This window comes from Coffea arabica, chromosome 4c (assembly GCF_036785885.1).
Source record: "Coffea arabica cultivar ET-39 chromosome 4c, Coffea Arabica ET-39 HiFi, whole genome shotgun sequence".
Classification (NCBI taxonomy): domain Eukaryota; kingdom Viridiplantae; phylum Streptophyta; class Magnoliopsida; order Gentianales; family Rubiaceae; genus Coffea; species Coffea arabica.
The window spans coordinates 19,536,668-19,542,667 of NC_092316.1; positions in this window are offsets into that span (position 1 = coordinate 19,536,668).

Sequence of the window (6,000 nt, forward strand, 5' to 3'; positions counted from 1 at the left end):
CACGATAAACACTGGTGGTAATACTCAATTATACCGATTAGTCGAGGAGATAATACTCCACTCAACAACACTAGATACCCATGGTTCATTATCTAATCGACCAAACCCTTGCCGGCTCGACTCGATTAATTATCTAGTGGGGTTTGGATCCAACAGAAGTCGATGAGATAACATCTCCAATCAACTGAATAAAAAAAAAAGTACGGAGACGGGAATGAGAGGCACCTCCCACTCACATTGAGTGTGGTACATGCTGCCGCTTAGCACTTATAAGTCAAGTACAAGTATATCAAGTCAATTGCAACAATAAACAAATATATATCATATTAGAGCAAGTGCGATAAAGTAGACTCTTACCCGATCAAATAAATTACACATCATTAAATCACATTGGTCAAGTATTGAAAACAAGTGTCCAATTCAATCAGGCATTTGGAAGCACTCACCAAAGATTTAGTGCCTCTCAAAAGTCACGTTCAGGTCCAACTCTTTGGTTGGGGTCCAAATTTGCCATAAAATATCATTTAGGAATGTAAAACTCTCTAGAGTTTGAAACATAGGGGTTTTGCTTCAAAAAAATCAAATAAATGCAACTCGTTTAAGTAGTAGTCAAGATACTTAACAAATTTCAAAAAATTCATGCTCGCTCGTTTAGTTATGATCACGAAGTGGTTTCGACTTTAGAAGTTGTACTTGGTATCAAAGACCGGAAAAATCATATTTTGAAAGGGTCATTACTTTCACTTTTCAAGGGTACGAGTTCCGGCAAAATTTAGCTTATATATCTTGACTAAAGAAAACTCGAATACCATACGCGATCCGAGTCCAATTTGACCTCAAATCGTCGCTCAAATCGTGAGTACATATGCCTAACACTCGAGTGAAAATTTAGGCATCATGCCCTTTGTATTTAGCTATTTTCCAGCCATTTATGGCTTCATTATTTTTCTTAATTTAGCCCAAAATCAAGGTGGTAAGCTGTCCCAAATTTTGGACAGCATAACCCCTATTTTGTCCTATTTTTTTCTTTCCAAATTCAATACAAAATTTCATGGCCAAACCATCCAAATCAAGAGCACAAATGATAAGCTACTAATTTCAGACCGCAAATCCACCAAAAATAGACAAGTATTCAGCTCACATATCTCCATACCAAGGCTGGCCGTCAAGCAAGTTTAACTCCACAAGCTTAAATTTCCATAAGCAAACTAATGGAACATATGCGAGCTGAAAAAATTACATGACATGGCTAAAATATATAGTAAACATGATGTTAGCATTTTAACACTCATTTTCATTTTCCTTAACTGAAACGGTAAATTTATTGCTTGGGACATGAAACATGTCAAAGTGAAGTTTTCACCTCCCAAAACTTTTCATTTTCTACTCCAATTCACTACTCATACCAAAGTTAATGTTTAATCACGTGTTTAGGACATTAACAAGTTGATTTCATCACACAAAACCATGAATAAAGCTAAACAAAATCACTCTCTCTTTCGGTCAGCCTCAAGGAGAATTCCAGCCAAGAAAATAGTGAAATAAATGGAGTTTAAACCACTCAAGGTCCATGGTTTTGGTTCATTTCCAACACATACTTGTAGTTTAAAGTCTTCTAGGGTGTTTTGAACAAATTGAGCTTAAAATCATCTTGAAAATTTAGCGATCAAAGCTAAAATTCCAGCAAGCATTCTTTCTTTTGAAAAATCATAACTTAAGTTATAAATGTCGAAAACTCATCCAAATTATCTCGTTTAAAACTAGACTTGAAATACTAATAATCTTTAGCAGACATCTCAAGGTGATTTGGTTCATAAGTTAATCCAAATTGAGTAACAAGTTACCACAGCATCCCAATTTTTACTTGTTCAGGACCGATTTTTCAGGTAAAATTGCTGATTTTCTGGTGCATATATAAAACGAACCACAGCTCCAATTTTATACCATTGGAAAGATCTATGAGTCTAGTTTCAAACGCAATTGACGGTACTCAATTTCGATTTTTCTACACTAAGTTATGATTCGTTTACTAAAACCGCCCAGGGGTGACTGTCACCCGAAATTTCAACCTTTCACTTGAGTTATTCCAACTTTATTGCTGCCAATAACTCACATTTAAGATAGCAATTTGCTACCCAATTCAAAGACAACATACTATAGCATACTAAACAAGAAATATAACATTTAGAGCATGACTTCCTAGTAGAAACTTCTCAAAGGGATGAGATAGCAGGCTGTGACAAGGATGGAACAAAGCTCCTCCAATTTTTCTCAAGCTCTCTTAGACAAATTTACAGCCAAATCAATGAACATACAACTATTATTCAACCATATAAACATACTAACTTCTATATACACGGTTGTCATGATAGAAAACATGAAATCTTAGCAAAACTTCACTCCAACTTTAAAGTAAAACTGATATATCCAACTTTATGCAATCGGTTAGCCCACAGATTTTTTTCCAACCAGGTTCCTTCAAACTTTCTTTCATCCAAGCCACTAATTTCTCACTCATTTTCATGGAAAACACACCATATATCATTTTTAACGTAAGATGAAACATATGACCTGAGTTCTCAGTAAGGTAACCCATCAGAGATCCAAATACAAAGCTGCAAATAAAAACTATCAGCATAAGTCACTAAATTAAAATTCCAGCAACCTATAACTTAGAAAAGTATATTTTTCTTCCACTAAACTCCTACCTTTTGGCTTAAATTTAACATACATCAAAAGCCCTCTAAAGTATGTGAAAGAAATTGAAGTTCCAAATCATGTTACCTTTAAAACAAGCTAGAAGTTAACTCCCTAGTTTTGGTCCTTCTACTCGATCAAGCAAGCTGGAAATGGAAGTAAGACACAAGCTTCCTTTCAGTTTTCTCTCTCTCGTTGCTCTTGGCTGAAGTGGAAGCAAAACAAGAGAAATTTCTTTATTTTCTCTAAAGCTTCTCTCGGATGGAAGGTTGGAGTAGGACACAAATCTTTCCTCTCAACTCTCTCTACTCTCTCTCTCGGCTAAAGTAGGACAAAATAAGTGACCATCCTTGTTTGTCTTTGTTTTTCTCTCTCAGTGGTTGAGCTAAAGAAAAGAAACAAGAGGAAGTAAATTTGGCTTAGTCAACTTGCATGCTTCTTGGTCAAAAATGGAGGCAATGGAGAAATATGTCTCTCTCGATTGGAAAATTGGAGCAGGACAAGAAAAAAAACAATCCTGCAGCTTTCCCTTAATTTTTTTTTCTACTCTCTTGCTTAGTCAAAATTTTCGGCCAAGAGAAGAAGATTATGCTTAATATTTCCATTCCATGGTCGGCCAAGAGGTAAGAAAAAAATGAAATGTCTTGGTCCATTTTGCTTCCAAGGTGAAGACTAAAACTAGTCTTGATCAAAGTAAAAAATCTAATAATTCTAAAAGTAATTAGCCAAGATTAACCCTTCATTTCCACTCAAATAGAGTTTGCACAACCAAATAAGTTTGACTACTTCAATTAAACCCTTGCAAATGTTTTCAAAATTATTGGACGGAAACAAGAAGGTATAAAATCATATATAAATCATTTTCCAATTACTAAGAAATATAATTCATTCAAAGTAGAAGATTTCAAAACAAATACGATTTGAAAACACCTTGCAGCACAATAACCCCTTTTTTACAAATCTCCCTCTAGTTCACAAAATTTATTGCACCTACCTCGCTAGTTGGACGAATTGGTATATCACCCCAGGAAAACCAACATGCAATAAATTGAATGAGGCAATAAGAGTAAAATCACGATTCAACCGTTAGATTAACCAAAGATTCAAGGCAATTAGATTAGAATACAAATATATATATATATATATTTATATATATACAATTTTTGAGAATATCAACATAAATATAATTTTTGGGTTCTCACAATCTTCCCCCCTTAAAAGAATTTCGTCCTCAAAATTCCAACCTTTGCTTATACAAAGCTTGGTTCTACAGGGTTTTTTCTCAACTCCAAAGTAGCTTCCTACTACCCTAGATGCTTCTACTAAAGTTTACTTGTGGGATAGTCATATGAACGTAATGGCTAAACTATTGCTCTAAGGGAGTGCTAAGATGGCTTAGAATATTTACGAGGATATAAAATTAGAACTCGATGAAAAGGAACCATAGCTACGAAACTTGTTTGCTACGTTTACTAAATGTTAGCTTCATACACTATACACTGGCAACTAGTTTGTTATGTAAATCTTTGATCATGTCTACAATTAAATCCCTATGTGTGTACTACCCCTTTCTAATTGAATTTCATTCATTACGGACCACAAAGAAAGAATCCTCACTTAAACTCAAGAATAGTAATGCACAACACATCTAATCAGATATCAAGATGTAACTCCAATCAAAGACAAATATTGACTATCACTAGGGAAAAACATCAAGTATCAAGTCCCGTGTTCATCAAGTAGATACATCCTATTACGTAAAGCATTCACGATACACCTTCAAGGACACAGCTAGTTGTTCACTGCAACTAATATAGTAGAATCATCATAGCCTAACTAATGTTTTTGAATAGCTCCTCACTTGGTGTTTAAGCTTGCCACTTCTATAATATACACCAGTTATCTGCTAACACGTTCCAATCTTAGTTACAACATTCACAAGTAGAAGATATATACCTCTTCTTTCTTTTCTTCCTCCTTAATTGCCAATTTGACTCCATCCATCTCTTTGCATTTCCTTTTTGCATCATGAAACTTTCTTTACCATGTTGAACTTTCTTGCCAAGAGGGTCTTGTTCGAGTGCACCCCTTTCAAATTGCTATTACCACACCATTAATATCTTTTCATCTTCCCTTTTCATTTCCATGTACTTGTTCAGCTATTTCCACATCTTCGTGTTTCAATTGATTTCTTTTGGGAGCTCTACCGCCCTTCGAAAAATCCCTGTTTCCTCATGTATAACTTCCAAATTCTTCATTTCATTGATTCACTTAACCATATATGTCGCGCCCCATTTTTTGATAAATAAATAAATGGTTTGAGAAAATGTATTTTTTGATTCAATTTGTGATTGGAAAATGAATTGTTATTTAAAAGAAAAATGGGTCTAAATGGGGGCTTGAGAATGCGACGATTTGACCCAAAATTATAGTTTAAAAAGGGTTTTTGAAGTAAAAAATCGGAGTCGCCACTTAGTAATGAGTTAAGGTGTACCAAGTCACCTAAAAATGAATTTTTAAAGAAAAATAGGAAAAAATATTAAGAAACCCCTTTTAAACGACTCCTAGTCCACGTAAACCAACGAAAAAGGTTCGGGAGTCACATTTGACGAAGGGGAAGGCAAGGATAAAAATCCAAGGCACCCCTTCGACCTAGCCAAGGCTAGTTGCGTGATTTAATCAAATATTTTCTTATTTTAACCAAAGAATTTATTACATTTGGATGTACTATATGAATGCAAACCCTAGACCTAGGGGTATTGGGGGAAATTTCTCTTCAAAGGTTGAATGGTGCCAATCACATTAATTGTGAAGCCCAATAATGACCCTTTGGAGAGGTCACGAATAATGCGAGTGAGATGCAAATGAATGAAATGCATGTATGCAATGTGAGGACATGAGTTTGAAAAAGTAATAAAAAACAATAAATATGTAAATGAAAATGTGCACGTGAGTGGGCAAGGTACGGTATGTGAAATGATAATATGAAGTGCATGTGTGCAAGTGATGATAAAAGTGTTCGTGTGCAAGTGAAGAAAAATAAAGGTGCACGTGTGCAAAATGGGAGGAAAAATGAAAGTGTGATGAGGGTATAAAATGGTAGAGTGGATTTGAAAATGCATGAGCCTAGGGAATTCATGCATATTGGGTACGGGGAGACCTAAATCGTGACTCAATTTGCCCTTTTATAGAGGGAATACAAGCGTGCTAAGGCTTAGAAAAAGCCACACTCGTCTATATCCCATATTTAAGGGGACCCTCAAGCAGATGAACCCTATAACTAGCATGAAATGCAAAAATCCT